At 39.8% G+C, this 18711-nt stretch overlaps 1 protein-coding gene across 1 annotated transcript in view; it reads right to left on the bottom strand.

Moving 5' to 3' along the window:
- Positions 1-15387, bottom strand: part of ldlrad4a (low density lipoprotein receptor class A domain containing 4a) — an 84696-nt gene extending 69309 nt beyond the window's left edge. The window contains exon 1 of the mRNA XM_026240967.1: positions 15262-15387. The gene's annotated coding sequence lies outside the window, so the exon portion shown is untranslated. The remainder of the gene's footprint in view (positions 1-15261) is intronic.
- Between the last annotated feature and the right edge of the window lie 3324 nt (positions 15388-18711).

The raw sequence follows: 18711 nt of genomic DNA, 5'->3' as shown, positions 1-18711 counted from the left end.
ATGTATTCTTATGCTAAACAAAGCCAAAGTTTTAAAAAATAATTTAGAAGAATGACTGAGAATTTCCGTGCCGAAAATCTTACTTCCGGGTTGGTACAAGTTCCGGCTGTTTTTTTTTTTAGATTGTGGATCTAATGACGTAGACGAGATCGGTCCTTATATGAGCATTTCTCTCGGAAAAGCGCACCAGCACACGACCGGAGGAGAGCGAGACCGTGCACATCAACGCGCTTCAAAATCGTCAGAAGCGCTGCATAGGATTTGTTCGAGAATGCCTCCAAATAAGTGCACTTTTGGATGTGAGGGAAAGTTTACCGTGTTCAGCTTCCCCAAGATCCCAGCGTTACATGAACAGTGTATGCAGTTTGTTTTTCCTGGGCAGCAATGGAGTGTATCAAATGCCTTTGTGTGTTCTGGTCATTTTAATGACAAATGTTTTATAAACATGGCCCAAGTCGACGCTGGATTTGCACATCGTTTGCTATTAAAACATGGAGCAAAGTGATAAAAGACCCCATTCATGTAAGTACAATTGCATCAGATTTCTGTTTTTTGTTGGAAATCAGCACATAAGTGAATATATGTTAATGGAAACAACACGAAACATCAGTATCATAGCTCCGCTCACGGCACGCCTCCAGGAGCTTGGCTTTTTCTGGAGAGAATCGGAAAGCTGTATTTTTCTTTTATAAATATGATAAAACTAAAGACTTTTTGGATATATGAAGGATGCAGTACTACTCTATAGGTACTCAAGATTAACATGAGATTAGGTGAAACAGTGTATGTTATATACCCTTTAAATATGCCATGGAGGGATATATAATTTTTTTAAAATATATGTGGTGGATAACAAGATTTATTTGGAAGCGAGGGTTTACAGATCGCAATGTAAGAGGGAGAAGCCTCGTGTAACAGTTGTCATGATCGTAGATCCATCCAGGATTCATGTACCTCAGGGTAAAATCAAATTAATTTACATTTAGTTTAATATGGAGAGGCACTAAAATGTAGACCTTCATTTATGTGTTTTTGACCAACACTGAGAACTATTAGCCTGGCTATTTAGGTTCGTATTTTAATGTCTCACTGTATTTAACATTGTTTTAGCTAGAGATACCTTCCTGAAGCACAAGATGACATTAACATTCTGCTTGAACAGATGAAAACTGTAACTTAATGAGAGTATGACAACCAGAAAATTACGTTTTTCGACTTCATTTTGTTTGGGGTTGAATGTTTTGGGACATTTTGCTCTGTTTTGTTTGAGTTTAGGAAATGTAATAAAATTAATTGGCACATCGTTTTCCCATTTTTGTAGCATAAACACAAATCAAATCAAACCGATGAGTTTCGGATTTTCCAATGTTTCTCTATGGTGTTGAAACCTAAAGATGTCAGAGTTCCCGTCCCTGTGCAGCTGATACTCAACCGTCATTGGCTCATCTGCATTCGAGGGGAGGGGCTTATTGAATAGAACTTGAAGCAGATGGTTCTATAAGTTTTTAATAAAGAGAATGTTACTTGAATCATGATATTTATAGTTCATGATATGATATAGTTATTTCTGTCATCATTTACTCATCGTCATGTCATTCAAACCTGTATGCTGTGCACAAAAGAAGAAATTTTTAAAAATCTTAAATTGGACAAACATTCTTAAAAAAAAAGAGAGAGATAGAGAGACACTTTATTTTTTTGCTATATTTCTTTTATAATTTTCTTAATAACATGTCATGCACTCTACTGCAAGACCTTCCCCTTCAGGCGAACAGAGTTTGGCCAAACACAAGCCATGGCGAGAGTGCTGCCCCGAGAGCAGTTTGACTGCGCGGTCGGAGACAGACGTCATGCATTCCCCGCCTGTGTCAGGAAGCTTTCCTGCTATGCTGTAGGAATGCATGCTTCTCTCGGCTCTCTCTCCCCGGGCCAGGAAGAGAAGAGGGGGCGGGAGACTGTGAGAGAGAGAGAGAGAGAGAGAGAGCTACAGACGAGGAGCAGTCTTCCTCGCCACTTATGGGCATGTTAGGTGGCAGGGGCACAAATGACCATACATGAGTCTGAAGCTGGTGGAAGGAGCTGATCACAATGACCTGGCATCTGTTGCCAGGTTTTGCCATCAAGCAATCAAAGCCCAGGTACAAGCCTCATCTCATTCCTGATCTGTAATCACAGTCCGTGACCCCAATCTTTGCCATAGCACCAACATTCACGACTGATCACGGGTCAGCTGATGAACACTGTGCGCCACAGCTGGCTGAGTGATGTCTGCATGGATCAGCAAAGTCATCTAGACTCATCACACCACGGCTATCAAATAACAGGCCTAGTCTGGCTCACTCGCTGTCCAGACGCACAGGGTTTGGACTGTTTGTACTCTGTGTTTGTGTGGGTGATTGAAAAGCTTTCTGTGGCCAGTGGTGTAATGTAACAGGGTAATAATACTTCGTTACAGTTCTAAAGTATTTTTGGGGAGACTCTGTACTTTGCTTGAGTTTTTATATTTGTCACCCTTGAGGCATTAGGTGAGGATCTAAATAAAGCACAATTTATTAACAAAAATAATGAAAGAATCCAAATGAGGCAAAAACATGGCAGAGAAACCCTGGCAAAGCAACAAACATACAACAGTTTAAATTAAGTAAAACAACGACCGGCAAACAAAAATAGAAACACAGAGGTACATATTAATGCACACAGGGTAACAAGATTAACAAGGGGAGGAGCTAATAAATTGCCATAGAAACTGATAAGGAAGAAAACAGTAAAGTGTACAGAGGAAAAACAGGAACTAAACACAGGAAACCAACAGAGAAACAGAAACAACTTAAGAGTCCTTAAACAAAAGACTGCAAAAACAAGACAGGACTGTAACAATATTTAAATAAGTTTTTAAATATGTGTACATTTCCCCGAAGCATATTCATTACTTACTACAAAATAAAGTCAGAAGAACACAGACTGCAATAAAGCAGGTTTGAGGTTTTTTTTTTTTGGCTGATTTAGCTTAGTAAAACATTTAAGGCCCTATTTTAACGATCTAAACACATAGTGTAAAGCGCATGGCGCAGGTGCACTCAGGGCGTGTCCAAATCCACTTTTGCTATTTTAACCCTTGTGTTATGTTGCGGGTCAATTTGACCCGTTTAGATTTTCTAGTTGTTGGAAATACTGGTTAACCTATGTTTTTTTTTCTTGATATTTAGTGACTTTTTCTCATTTATCATCATGAACATGCATGCAAAGTTTCAACATGCTGGTGTTTTTTGACATATACAAACAAAATTACTATTACGTTCGTGATGTCGCGGGTCAATTTGACCCGCATATTTTAACGCTCTAAGGAAACTGTACTGAACCAAAATAATAACATTTATTGGTTATATTTTGTTATTTTACTACTTTATGAAGCTAAAAAATGGGGATTTCCACACTTATTTCAATACAGAAAAATATTTTGTAAGCCACAGATGGTAAAAATTACCTATCATTTATTTATTCAAGCTACCTGAAATAATATTAAACCTTTTTTTCTTTTATTGATTTTTTGTGACTTTTTCTCATTTATCATCATGGATATGCATGCAAAGTTTCAACATGCTGGGTTTTTTTTACATATACATTCCAAATTAATATTACATGTGTGATGTTTGTGGGTCAGTTTGACCCTCATAGACAGCCATTCAAAAGAAACTGTACAGACACAAAATAAAAACATTTATTTCATGTATGTCAGGGCATCAACTCCAGTTCTAAAGTGTAAGTGTATTTAAAAGTGCTCTAACCCTAACCAAACACACTTCAAAAAGCTAAATCACTGTGTTCAAAATTAATGGCAAATTACAAATGACAAACCTGAGCTACCCAAAGAGATTCTGAACATGGAGGGCAGAAACGTGCATCTGGAGTCAGACCCACAGAAAATAAAGGAGTGAACACAGATGATAGGGAAAAAAAAACGGAAGAGATGTGAGGTGTGCCCATTCAAGCGCAACAGCAAAACCAGCACCATGTGTGTGAAGTGCAAGAAATTCATATGCCAACAGCACACATTTGCTGTGTGCTCATCATGTCAAAAGTAACTTCATGACTTTATGAAATGAGTTTACAAAACAGCCAACTGAAGAAAATAAATATTTTCATTTTACAGCTACATTGAATTGTTCAGTTATGATGTTCTAAGAAAAAAAAGAAAAAAAAAATGTATATGCAAAACAAGTCAGCATACTGTTTATTTTCAAATTTTGTCAAAACAAAATATCTTTAAAAATTGTTAAAAAAAACATTTTCATTAAATCATACCTTCAGATATATTTTGGGGGGAATATTTGACACATGTTGATAATAAAAGTTTTCAGTTTGTACCTGAATCTTTGTTGTTTTTCATAGTGTGATTTTTGAGGAATTGTATTGAATCCAATTAGGGTCAATTTGACCCACTCCATTAAGGGTGTACACAGAAATCGAACAGTGCACAAGGGTAAACGACGGAAAAACGGTCAGCGCACCCGGATGCATGGTCTTAACGGGTTGTCCCTATTCTCTTAATAAGTAATGGGTGTTTTTTTGGGCATAACCTGCAATAAACCAACCAGAGTCTCATCTTCCATTCCATTTAAGAGCAAGTTGCGCTCGTGCCATGACGGATTTGCTATTTACACGGCGGAATTTGGCAAGCGCAAAGACAGAAACGCGTCTCCAAAATGAAACGGAGATGCTCGTGTGCGAGCAAATATATTCATTTATTTATTTAGCCTACATAAAAATCATATGCATTGCAATCCTTTAATTTGTAATATTTGGCATGTTTGTTTGTTGCTGTGCGTCCCTGTGTTTAATAAGTAACGTGTACACTCTTTAAATAAAAAGAAAAAACATTGCACTTTAGACCAGGTTTGAGCTGGTCTATGGCGCAGTCTATTTTCACCTCCTTCGTTATCTGGCTCAGCTCTGTGTTCATCTTCAGTTCTCTCTTCACATCAGTTCAGTCAGTGTACTGTTTGAGTAAATGAATTACTCAGGGATATTGGTTTGTTTGAACTCAGAGGGATTGTCAGCCACATTAAAAAAGTTAACAGCTTAAGTCAATTGTGGATTAAAGCGTATTGGAGACTCGAACCGTTTAAAACAATTCAGTTCGATTTGGTGAACTGGTACAAGAAGATCCGGTTACATCGAATGATTAGTTGTCGAACCAGATATCACTAAACTGCAGTGTTTTTATTATCTTTCTGGACATGGACAGTAAACCGTACACACATTTTCAATGGAGGGACAGAAAGCTCTCAGTCTAAATCTAAAATATCTTAAACTGTGTTCTGAAGATGAACGGAGGTCTCACGAGTTTGGAACGACATGAGGGTGAGTCATTAATGACATTTTTGGGTAAACTATTCCTTTAAGTGACTTTTACATTTTAGACAAAATATTGTCTGTTTTTGCTCAATTTTGCCAATATATATATATATAAAGATCAAAGCAATGTTTTGACTCACTTTCAATACTTTCCATACTTAAGAACATTTCATATTTAAAAAGAAAAAAACTTTTCATACTTAAGTACAATAATTATTACATACTTTAAAACTTTTACTCAAATAATATTTTAAACGGTGACAGCTTCTACCAAAGTAATTTTCTGGTAAGATATATGTACTTTTACTTAATTGTGGTTTCAAATACTTCATCTACCACTGTCTGTAACTAACTGTAACTAACTAAAGTGAGCTGAATAAGGTCAGGTTATGTAAGTTTAGGTTCATGTGTAAAATAAGGTCTGTGATAAACATAACTCGTAAATATCTGCTGTTTTGTTGGACAGCGTAAACTGCACACACTCAAAACCCCATGTAGTCACTTCTAACAAACATGTTTTACAAACATACATCTACAAAATTTGTAATTCATGTTGTAGAGCAAAACATCAAAGTATTTTAAAGCTACAATAACCAAAGACCTTTCACCTTTTAAATTGAAAAACCCCATTATAAAATCCCATAGAAATCTTGAGTGAACCATGGTGAATTAGTGTACTTGGTTTGAACAATTAACCCCCCCCCCCCCCACACACACACACAAAAATGTATCAATAAGTTAACTATTGACAGATCTTTTAAAAACATTATAGGCAACCTATCTATAACTTTTCTATATAACTACCATAGTCAACACAAAAAAAACGAGATCTATGGATTATGTATAATATCAGAATCATTGCTTCCAGCTGACAGTAATTGTCTTAAAATGTTTTGTTGATGGCGGTGGATTTGTGACTAAAGCTGTACTTTGATGGCTGTGCTGCAAAGCTTTAAAGGGGATCAATTTAAAGACAGAACTTCTTAGAGAGAGACAGTCTAATAGCTCAGCATGCTAAAATCTCAGAAAGGTTAGCGTTAGTCTCCCAAATTGTCTCCTCTAAAGCACTGCTGGTAAAAGTATAAAATAATCTAGACAATTCAGCCTTAAATTAATCTGCTAGTTGGTTGATCAACAACTACTCAACCATCCCTACATCCCTAGCAAAGCTACATATTTGAAACGCACTAAGCTAGTCAGTCTTAAGGTCTATTCACACCAAGACAAACATTTGTGCAATGAACATTTTCATTTTTTTAAATGCAAGCCGACACAAGCATTTTTTAAGCCTCCAATGCAACCCATTTTTTTACTGAGAGGTGGTAAATCTCTTTCCCATCACATTGTGAAGAAATTTGGCCAAACAATAAGATTCACACTTTTAGCCACATGGCCAGAACTGCTGCTGTTAAATAAAACTATGATTTGCACTAAAAATAAATCCTTTTCAAATAGTAATGAATCAACAACTCACTAAGTCAACTAGGCCAATCTAACCAGTCAACAATTTGGTTAGTGAATGACTAGCTAACAATGTAGACCCATCCCTAATAATTTTGTTTACTTAAATGGGGAGTCATCTCATTTATCACCAAAGTAAAATATGGAGTGCCACAAGGATCTGTCCTAGGTCCTCTGCTATTTTCAATATACTTGTTGCCCCTTTGTAATATTATTAGAAAATACGGGATTAGTTTCCACTGTTATGCTGATAATACTGAAATATATATCTCAACGAGACCATATTCAACTTCTAAATTATCTAAGATAGTGTGTTAAAAATGTAAAAGATTGGATGACCAATAATTTTCTCCTATTAAATTCAGATAAAACAGAGATATTATTTATCGGACCAAAAAACAGTACACAGAATTTAGTAGACTACACTTTGCAATTAGATGGATGTACTGTTACTTCCTCTACAGTCAAAAATCTGGCTGTTATATTAGACAGCAACTTGTCTTTAGAAAACCATATTTCCCATGTTACGAAACAGCATTTTTTCCATCTTATAAATATTGCCAAGCTATGAAACATGTTACCTGTTTCTGATGCAGAAAAGCTAGGGATGGGAGATATATCGCATGCGATTGTCACGAGCATTTCGTCAGTAAAGCCGGTTCCCTGATTAACGGTAAATCACCATCACCTGCTTTCAAATGGAGCAGCATGAAGCCCATCCCTAAGAAAAGCTAGTTCATGCATTCATGACCTCTAGACTGGACTACTGTAATACACTTCTAGGTGGTCGTCCTGCATCTTCAATAAACAAGCTACAGGTAGTCCAAAATGCAGTGGCTAGAGTCCTTACCAGGTCAAGAAAATATGATCATATTACCCCAATTTTACAGTCTCTGCGTTGGCTACCAAATTAAGTTCCATATCATTTACAAATTAGTATTACTTAAAGGCCCTAAATGGTTTAATTACTGCATACATAACTAGCCTTCTACCACGCTACAACCCATCACGCTTCCTAAGGTCACAAAACGCTGGACTTTTGGTAGTTCCTAGGATAGCAAAGTCCACAAAGGAGGTAGAGCTTTTTTCGCATTTGGCTCCAAAACTCGTCTGTGTCTGAATGGTGGACATTTACAAACTGTACAACCTTTTTTGGCTAATTTTAACAAATTCATAATAAAGGGCTATTTTATTTAATTTTCCCTAGAATGCAAGACTTGAAGCTGATATAGCAGTTTTTAAACTTATAAGTTCCTATGTCTTTTCAGGTGATGGACTTGGCTAGATGCTAAATAGATGTTAAAAAGCTTGCAAAGGGAATTAAAATGCAATTTTATGATGTGCTATACTTAGTATTAGAATGAATATTGGGATGTTTCCAGGTCCTCTTCACTGGGGAACTAAGAAAAGTGGCAACGGGATGTGTACGAATTTAATAATTCTGGTTTAAGAGCCATTCAACTAGAAGGCATTGAAGACACGGCTGAGGACAGGCTGCACTTCAATAGCCGCAAGAGAGAGCAGGATTTAATCTCCATGAATAAATATGTAGGCAAGCAATGGCTGGATATGCATCAACACTCTCAACATCTAATATTTTATTCTGATCTTTCTCTCGATCTGTATTTTGGATGTGTGATTGACACCGGGCCATTTTTGTTTTGTTTACTAGCTCCTAAAGTAAATTCTGCTGCTAGTACAGTTCTGTCCAGTTAAAGTCCCAAATTAATTTCCTCAAAATATTGAGGTTAAAGAAGAAAGACTTTGGCATTGTTTCCAGTGTTGGGCATCCTCCCAGGCTTGATTGAGGCCTTGAATAAAGACTTCGAAATCAAGCGCTGTCCCTAATGCTCCCTCTTCCTGCCGATGAATTATTCCTGCAGGAAACGAATCCATCAATAAGCCTTCAAAGCAAAAAGATGCGTTGAACCAGGACTCTGATCAATATTTATGGAGCGTACATGAATAAAACTGAGCTTCTTCAAAGGCAGCTAAGAGAAACCTGCAGAAAGACAGAAAGACCCTTTCTCTCTTTCTCGCTGTAGATGCTAAAATCTGGTGAATTTGGTGTAGCCTTAGCCTGAGCTACAACAGAGCGAGACACCCTGGGTGGACTGGGAAGGGTGCCTGAAATGGCTAAAAATAAAGATTGAGAAGAAAGGAGATGGAAAACAGCAGCCTGTTAGTCCCTAATCAGTCTCCCAACCTTAGGAACAAGTACATAGATGGCTTGTTGCTAACAGGCCTGTTCCCTAACGCTCCAGCACCACAGGAGTGAAGATTTATGTACGACATGTATTATGATGTAGTGATTGTTGATGGAAAGCATGCGAGTGAGTCACAATAAGCCCTGTTTGTTGGCTCTGCTTGATACATTACACCCCATAAAATCAAAAGTGAAGCTTTGTAGACGTCTATTCTATACGCTAGTGCAAGTGCACTCCAAAAAATGTATACAGGCATTAAGCATATGTACATACTTAAAATTTACAGTCTTTCTCTTCTAGAATATTAAACTTATCATCATCATCTTCTATTCAGGCCATACAAAAAAATTCTCAATGATATAAAAATGTCCTCTTAATTCGTATTCCCTGTGACTAGAAATAGCAAAGTAATGGGCTTTTCAAAGTGAAACACTATTTACCAGAGATGTATAGTAACGAAGTAGAACTACGTCACTGTACTTAAGTACTAAAAGGCGGTATCTGTACTTTACTAGAGTATTATTTTTTTCTCCTACTTCCACTTTTACTTCAGTACATATTTTCGCTGAGTTTAATACTTTTACTCCGATATATTTTTAATGTTCTGCATCGTTACTCGTTACAATTATAAAAATGTTACGAATCATTCCATTACAAACCACTGCCAGAACTGTAGATGGCAGGTTTGATGAAGCTGGCACATCATTGAGCGAATCAAGCGATTAAGAAGACTGTGCATGCTGACTGAACTGCTGTGGAGAGAAATGAACAGCCAGCCGAGCCAGATAATGACTCGTTTACGAGTCAAGAACCGGTTGCATCGGTTCTCGGATGACCAGTAACGTTAGTTCTTTCTGACAGTTCGATTCAATAAACCAGTTGAAGAAAACAGTTCATCGATTCTTTTGCGCTTGACGCAATGGCGTCATTGGCGTTGACTGCACCTGGGCTCATAACATTAACACAGAATCAGTTCAGAATCAATCACCAAAAGAATCAGTTCGGTTCAGACGCTCTGTGTATCGGTTTGCTTCACGCTAAATCACACATGCGCAGTATCATCAGCTCCTCGGTTCACGAATCGGACGCGTCTGACAGAAACGGTTCTTGACTCGTGAACGAGTCATTATCTGTCTCTGCTCGGTGTTCATCTTCAGTTCTCTCTTCACAGCAGTTCAGTCAGTGTACTGTTTGAGTCAATGAATTACTCCGGGATATTGGTTTGTTTTAACTCAGGGAGTGTCAGACACATTAAACAAGTTAACAGCTTAATTCATCTGTGGATTAATGCGTATTGGAGACGCGAACCGTTTAAAATGATTCAGTTCGATTTGGTGAACTGTTTCAAAAAGATCCGGTTTACATCGAATGATTCGTTCGCGAACCAGATATCACAAACTGCTTTGTTTTGAACTGTCTTTCAACAGACACGGAAGAGAAGACAATGCTGAATAAAGTCATAGTTTTTGCTATTTTTGGACCAAAATGTATTTTCGATGCTTTAAAAAATTCTAAATGACCCTCTGATGTCTTATGGGTTTGAAACAACATGAGGGTAAGTTATTAATGACATAATTTAGCAAATTGGGCTAACCCTAGTAACCGTTTTTTTGTTTACAAGAAGTTACAGTCAAAGGAATTGTGATTGTCCTTTAGGTTAATCATTTGAAATAGTAAAAACAATACGTTCAAACTTTTGACTACTTTCTTTAATAGCTACATAACACAATACTTCTACTTTTACTTTCAGTACTTGAGTAGTAAATTTTAAAATAGACTACTTGCAATACTTAAGTACAAAAAATGTTGAATACTTTAGTACTTCTACTTAAGTGTGGTGCTTAAAGAGCACTTCAACTTCTACTCAAGTTACTTTTTTGATAAAGTACTTGTACTTTTACTCAAGTATGGGTCTCTAGTACTTTATACATCTCTGCTATTTACTGAATAATAATTGTATTTTTTAATAGCAGGTGAAACAGTAGGCATTAATTTTATTATATTTCAGACAGAAGTACGCCACAGTTATTATCATGAAAATAAAAAAAGCTTATTTTGCCATTTTACATTAAAGGCAGGGTAGGCGATTTGGTCCCAAAGAATCTTTTGGTTATGCTTTCTGAAAGTCTCTTCACATCCCGATAACAATCACCAAGTTAAGTACTCTAAATGTATTTATGTGGTCTTTGAAAGATGTAGGAGCATAAAATGTTCATCCATTCATATGGAAGGTATTTGCAAACCTCCGTGTGCACTGTTCGCTCATAATCCGTCATAAGTGCGTTCCAAGGCATTATTATTATAATATTCTGTGCTTTTTTCTGTAATGTTTTCTCACCGGTAAATGAGACATGAGGTAATCTGACAGCACTGCATTCAATCCTCCATCGAACAGTTCTCCTGGTGTCACCGGTCAGCCTCTGCTGTGCCGGAGCGTGGTCATATGATCTGGAGGAGGCGTGGCTTTGGAGAGTGATTTGCAGGAAGGGTGGGATCTTATGCTTTCAAAGCTAGCTTGCTATTGCTATCCTGTCTGAAATCCCCAACATTACAATTAATTTTGAGTTCTAACTTTGTAACTTCTGGCAGTCTAATAAACTGACTAGTCAAAACAAAATTTGACTCATCCGTGCTAAAAACAGAAAAACAAGTCAAACACGTTGCATTTGCCAGACACGGGCAGTGGTGAAAAAAAGGAAAAGAATAAGCCCTTCAAGATGTTCCACCACATTTTCCTGTTTTAAAACTAAAGACATCAAGAGTAGAAAGAAAATAGTATTTCATAGCATCTTCAACAAGCAATAACAGTAAAAAATAAGTAAACCAGCAGCTGTATTATATGTGTATCAGTACATACACTATGCATGAATGAACTCCATGAATATACTGAAGGAGTGAGTAATGCTATCAACATATTTGTGGTAGGATTCAAAAGATTACTGTAATACTTGCTCCAAGTTGGACTGCATTTTTTATCAACTGTTCAATGGCCGTTTCATTTTTTTACAGTGTTCAATGGCTCTTTGGATGTAACAATATAAAGTCAAAATACTGCGATGTAAAAATAAAATCATGCAAAAGCGAACACCAAAAACTGCAGCACCCAGCATAAACAGCAGGGCCAGCTTCAGACAGGTCAACAAAAAACAACCCTTCAGGGAGTACAACTTTATTTTCATATCCTCTCAGCACTATCGTTCTAATAAGAGTCATGTCTGTGCAGAAGTGAAGCGTTAGCTGCAGGATCAGATCAGGCTTTGCTCATGCACATATGTGGAATTTTTTTCAAAAATTATTTGCCAATTTTGAGTGAAAATCTGGCACGGGCAAACTAGACTTTCAGAGAGCAAAGATTTGATGGACACTGAACTGGACGGGAGTGGTGCTTTTTAAACATATATGTGTGTGTGTGTGTGTATACTAATATATACTAACTAATATTAAGAATATAAACTATACAAATTCTGCAACAATCTCATCCCGCATTTTTAAAGTTTGCATTCTTTTAATTTAACATTGTGATGTATCGTCCTTATATTGATCATACATTTTCACACAACAAGAATTTATAGATCAGACTTCACCAAACTTTAAAGCTGTGAAATGCGTGACTTCTTGTTTTCAGTCTCCTGCATTTGCATGCATATAAATGGAAGTGTGAGCACCATTTTATGTAGAAGGAAATTAACCCTATAAAGCCTACTGTGGCATATTTGATACAAAAATCTCTAAGGACTCTAAATGATGACCATGAACTAAATCTTGCTGGACAAACTGTGCTTCATAATCATGCTTTTTGTCATCTGATTGATAGTTTATATTGTTAGTAATATTTCAAAATGAACCTTTACTGAACTTATAGGTTGATTTGATAATCCATTAACAATTTTATGGAAAAATGTGAGTTTCAAATATGATCAGGCTTTAGATAAACCTTTTTTTGTTCATCTCTCAATCATCATTGTATTGCATGTTTTGCCCCTACAATAAAAACTACAGAGCTTTGATCATAAAACAAAGCATTTAAATATAATTTTACCTGGACATGCATTCCTAGAAAGATCTAAAGAGACAACTGATACATTTAATGTAATTTGTCTGCTGTACTGCTATAAAAGCTCTCAGTGATTTATATACTTTTTGAATAAATCTTTCTGAATAAAACGGAAATGATTTTTCCTTCATGCGTATAAGCTCTATATTCTCCTTTATCATACCATAAATGCCTGATTTATGAAATATAATATCCAACAAAGTGTGTCTAATTAGCTAAAATATTCAATAGAGATGTAAGGAGCCAGAGATTCTTAGAATTTTATGAATGGCAGGCGTTCCATTTCTGTGGAAATCCTTGGTGCGTCTGCAGGTACAGACAGCATGATCAGAGTTATACTCCACATGACTAAACAAGACTGAGAGTTTCCATGATGTACTTCTTGCTGGGTGTTTAACAGAAGTGGAATCAAATGAACGTTGAGTGACGTGTGTGTGTGGGGGGGTGGTCACTTAATTTGGCAGCTGAAAGGGAAATCACAAGCTCTGTTTCAAAACCTAGTCAGCTGCCTTGATGCCTACGTAAGCAGCATCTGAAATGGAACGTCCTTTTTTGGAACAGCCTTTGTATCCGCAGTGTGCCTATGATGCCTACTTAGGCAGCTAACTACTGTAGGTCCACAGGTTCCATAGGTCCATTGATTTTTAGCGATAAACCTTTACAGACAAACTTGTTGTGAGCTAGGAGATTGTTAATCAATGGTATATGGTTTTGCAGAGGCGATCAATTTGCTGAAGCTAAACAATTGTGTTTAACAGCGGAGCTTGTGGTGAAAAACTACATTACCCATGATGCTGTACAAAAAAATCTAACCAATCAGAGAGCTGGGATGAGCACGAAAACTGCATCCACTGAATAATTTTGCCTACAAAATACATAAGTATTTGTATGCATATAGTTTGCAGTACACTCAAAATATACAGTTTCATTATATAATCTAAGACATAATATACTTGAAATTAATAGTTTTATATTCTACCATTGTTTTTAATTAAATTATGTACTTTGCAAATGTTTGTGGGATTGTAGTTCTTTTGCCTCATTAAAGTGGTTAAGTGCATGGTCTTTTATCTTCATCTCTTTGTTCATTTGTTCATTTAATTTATTACTTCAAATAAAAGTTTGCAATGTTATGATTGACCTCGTAGCTGGTTGGTTTTGTTCAATTGCTTAGATTTCTTTAACAAAGGCTTTTTAAATATCCCTATGAGAAAACTGAATGGGAGAAAAAAAATACTTCCGGATCCAAAGGCGCTGAAAAAGTGGGTGGGCACTAATGCACTCTATGGTTCTAGTCTGTGTGCGTCACTAGGAACAAATGAGGGAATCGGATGAGGGAAATGAGGGATGCCTGGAGCTCTGCATAATGCCACTTTATGTTACTTCAAAATGACCCCAGGAAAGAGACAGAGGAAGTTTTTCTAAGAATTACTGTCAAGCCACATTTAAGGTACCAGGCTGATTTATGCATCTGTGTGAGACTCTGTGTGAGAATCATGGTCTCTGATTCACCTCTCAGACATGATGAGTTATGAGTCTTCTGAGGTTGTTATGTACGCCTATAAGGGAACAACAGTGTAAGAGCTCCATTACATGCCAAAGAGACACAGCCCTGTAATATCCAAAAACATTTGAAAGAAAAGTTTCAGGTTTTATCTTATTTTGTCAGTATTTTTTGTTGCATAACATTCATTACACAGCATTAAAGTGCATAAATACCAGAGCCATATTGCCTCTCAAGAAAAAGGTGTTTCTATTGCATACTAAAAACTGACAAACTGTCACAAAAAAAACGTATATTTCACATACTGTGTTTACCTTCTGTACAGAAACTTTTAAACAGACAAGGTTACCAAAGTCCTGACTTTGCAGCAAATAAAAATTAAATAATCTTGACATGAAAGCAAAACGTTTTTTTTTTTATAAGTGCACATATCCTTTATTTAAAGATTATTTAATACAAGAACGCTGCAGTCGAGCGGAGGGGTAACTGAACATTTACGCAGCATTGATTAATTAGCAACGGTCCCTTTAAGAGCGTGAACGCGCATAGTATCTTTTCCATTGCGACTATCTGCAACAACTTCAATTGCTTTTTCCTTGCAGAAATGCAGCACATTTACTGTCTCGAACCACTCCTTGCCATCATAAAATAACTTCGTATGATATGTAGAAATGGCTTACGCTTGTAATGTGCCGTCGTGATGAGGATAGAGCCGCAGAGGGAAGTGTCTCTCCTCCAGACGAGGCTGTCAAGAGCGTCTAGACTGACTGTCTCACTCTCACGGCCAAAACTCAGCAGAGCACAAACTCCCGTTGTGTTCCAGTCAGTCCAGCCCTCTGTCTCGCTCTGTGAGTGATTTACAACACACTGCAGCGACACCTGCAGGACAGGAGTACAAACTAGCAATAGATAGATAGATAGATAGATAGACAGACAGACAGACAGATAGTGTGTGTGTGTGTGTGTGTGTGTGTGTGTGTGTGTGTGTGTGTGTGTGTGTGTGTGTGTGTGTGTGTGTGTGTGTGTGTGTGTGTGTGACAGCAGCAGGAAGGGGCTGGGCTGGTGCAGAAAGAGGTGCTAATGTGAGAGGAGGGCTTGTGTCATTGCACCCTCTTAAAAGAGTCATAAACCAAAAAGAGCTTGAACCCTCTGGCAAGGATTTACCAAGTGTGTTTGCCGTAACTGTGTGGTTCTGTTTGAGAGATGGTTTGGTATATATATATATATACATCAGATATATCAGATTCCAAAATTAAGTACTTGTTCAATTAAATTAAATTTAAAACACTCATTAACAGACTACAGTTACTTTTTAATTGATTACATAATTACTTATTCATGCAATAGCAATAAATGATTCTTAATTTATGGATTCTCCCTAATACTTCTTTTACATATAAAAACGTTTCCTTTCTAAAAATCGCCTACCACTTATATACACTCAGAAAGTCATCTAGTTTTGTGGACATTCACACAAAGACCATTCACTAGTCAGCTGGCTTTAATTACACAGAAAAATTAGAGGCCACACATCATTTGACTACTAGATTTACAAAAATCATTTCAGTTTTAACGGTTTTCTCAACATTTCAACATTGTATCAACTACTGATGAACACATGCATATTTTTTATTTATCACTCAGTGTTGTCACATTACCACAGTGTGTTATTCAACCATGTATTATTATGCCTTTGGAAGTGCCACAGTGCTACTGTGAGGGAGCCCGGAACAAAGAGTCCAGGAGTACATCAAGAAGGAATTTAATGAGAAGACAATACAAGTAGCACATGATGTAGAAATAACACAGGAAGCTGAACTAAGACAGTGAACATTATTTAAACACCGGCACATCAGGGGACTCGGGAGGCCATGGTGGATCTGGAGGCCATGGCAGATCAGAAGACTCGGGAGGCCATGGCGGATCAGGAGAATTGGGAGACCATGGTGGATCAGGAGTTTCGGGAGGCCATGGCGGATCTGGAGGCCATGGCGGATCAGGAGACTCAGGTGGCCATGGTGGATCAGGAGATTCGGGAGGCCATGGCGGATCAGGAGAATTGGGAGACCATGGTGGATCAGGAGTTTCGGGAGGCCATGGCGGATCAGGAGACTCGGGTGGCCATGGTGGATCAGGAGACTCGGGAGGCCATGGTGGATCAGGAGACTCGGGTGGCCATGGTGGATCAGGAGACTCGGGAGGCCATGGTGGATCAGGAGACTCGGGAGGCCATGGCGGATCAGGAGAATTGGGAGACCATGGTGGATCAGGAGTTTCGGGAGGCCATGGCGGATCAGGAGACTCGGGAGGCCATGGCGGATCAGGAGACTCGGGAGGCCATGGTGGATCAGGAGACTCGGGAGGCCATGGCGGATCAGGAGAATTGGGAGACCATGGTGGATCAGGAGTTTCGGGAGGCCATGGCGGATCAGGAGACTCGGGTGGCCATGGTGGATCAGGAGATTCGGGAGGCCATGGCGGATCAGGAGACTCGGGTGGCCATGGCGGATCAGGAGACTCGGGTGGCCATGGTGGATCAGGAGACTCGGGTGGCCATGGTGGATCAGGAGACTCGGGAGGCCATGGCGGATCAGGAGAATTGGGAGACCATGGTGGATCAGGAGTTTCGGGAGGCCATGGCGGATCAGGAGACTCGGGTGGCCATGGTGGATCAGGAGATTCGGGAGGCCATGGCGGATCAGGAGACTCGGGTGGCCATGGTGGATCAGGAGACTCGGGAGGCCATGGCGGATCAGGAGACTCGGGTGGCCATGGTGGATCAGGAGATTCGGGAGGCCATGGCGGATCAGGAGAATTGGGAGACCATGGCGGATCCGGAGAATTGGGAGGCCATGGCGGATCCGGAGAATTGGGAGGCCATGGCGGATCCGGAGACTCAGCTCAGAAAGCCATGGTGGATCCAGAGACTCAGCTCAGGAAGCCATGACGGATCAGGAGTCCATAGCAGATCAGGAGACTCGGGATGCCATGGCGGATCTGGAGGCCTGGGAGCCCATGGCGGATCTGGAGGCCTGGGAACCCATGGCGGATCTGGAGGCCATGGCAGATCAGGAGACTTGGGAGCCCATGGCGGATCAGGAGACTCGGGAGGCCATGGCAGATCAGGAGACTTGGGAGCCCATGGCGGATCTGGAGGCCATGGCGGAGCAGGAGACTCGGGATGCCATGGCGGATCTGGAGGCCTGGGAGCCCATGGCAGATCTGGAGGCCATGGCAGATCAGGAGACTCGGGAGGCCATGGCAGATCAGGAGACTTGGGAGCCAATGGCGGATCTGGAAGCCATGGCGGATCAGGAGACTCGGGAGGCCATGGCAGATCAGGAGACTTGGGAGCCCATGGCGGATCTGGAGGCCATGGCGGATCTGGAGGCCATGGCGGATCAGGAGACTTGGGAGCCCATGGCGGATCTGAAGGCCATGGCAGATCAGGAGACTCGGGAGGCCATGGCAGATCAGGTGACTTGGGAGGCCATGGCGGATCTGGAGGCCATGGCAGATCAGGAGACTCGGGAGGCCATGGCGGATCTGGAGGCCATGGCAGATCAGGAGACTTGGGAGGCCATGGCGGATCTGGAGACTCTGAGTCCGTGGTGGAGCATACTCAATTCTGAGTATGGGTCACCATACTTGGCTGAATGTCACGTCACCTCACTTCACTTCTTCACTTCACTTCACTTCACATGGGAGGCCATGGCAGGCCGGCCTCTACAGCTGGAGCACCCCCCCCCCCCAAATACTAGGGGACACTTACGGGTTTTGAGGTCATCCATGGGCCATGACACAGGTCTATTGCACTCCCAGGGCTTACTTGAGGATATGGATACCTTCCTGGGCTTAACTGGTGATATCGAGCCCTCCCTGGGATCGATGGGGGATCAGGAGCCTTCCCTTGGATCAACTGGGGTCAGGTAAGCGTTTACGAGGTGCTAGCACTGGAGGGCACTCTGGGGGTGCAGGCTACGCAAGGCGCTTTCGAGGAGCTGGTACTGGAATGAGCTTAGGGGCTGGAGCCATCACAGGAGCAAGTTGTGGGTCTGGAGTCGACATGGCAGCAGCTGGCGGGCTTGCCATAGGAGCAGCCGGCAAACTTGGGGTTGCCATGGCCAGGG

This window comes from Carassius auratus, linkage group LG44F (assembly GCF_003368295.1).
Source record: "Carassius auratus strain Wakin linkage group LG44F, ASM336829v1, whole genome shotgun sequence".
Classification (NCBI taxonomy): domain Eukaryota; kingdom Metazoa; phylum Chordata; class Actinopteri; order Cypriniformes; family Cyprinidae; genus Carassius; species Carassius auratus.
Note: the sequence above shows the minus strand (reverse complement) of the source record. Positions and strands in the feature narration are given on the sequence as shown.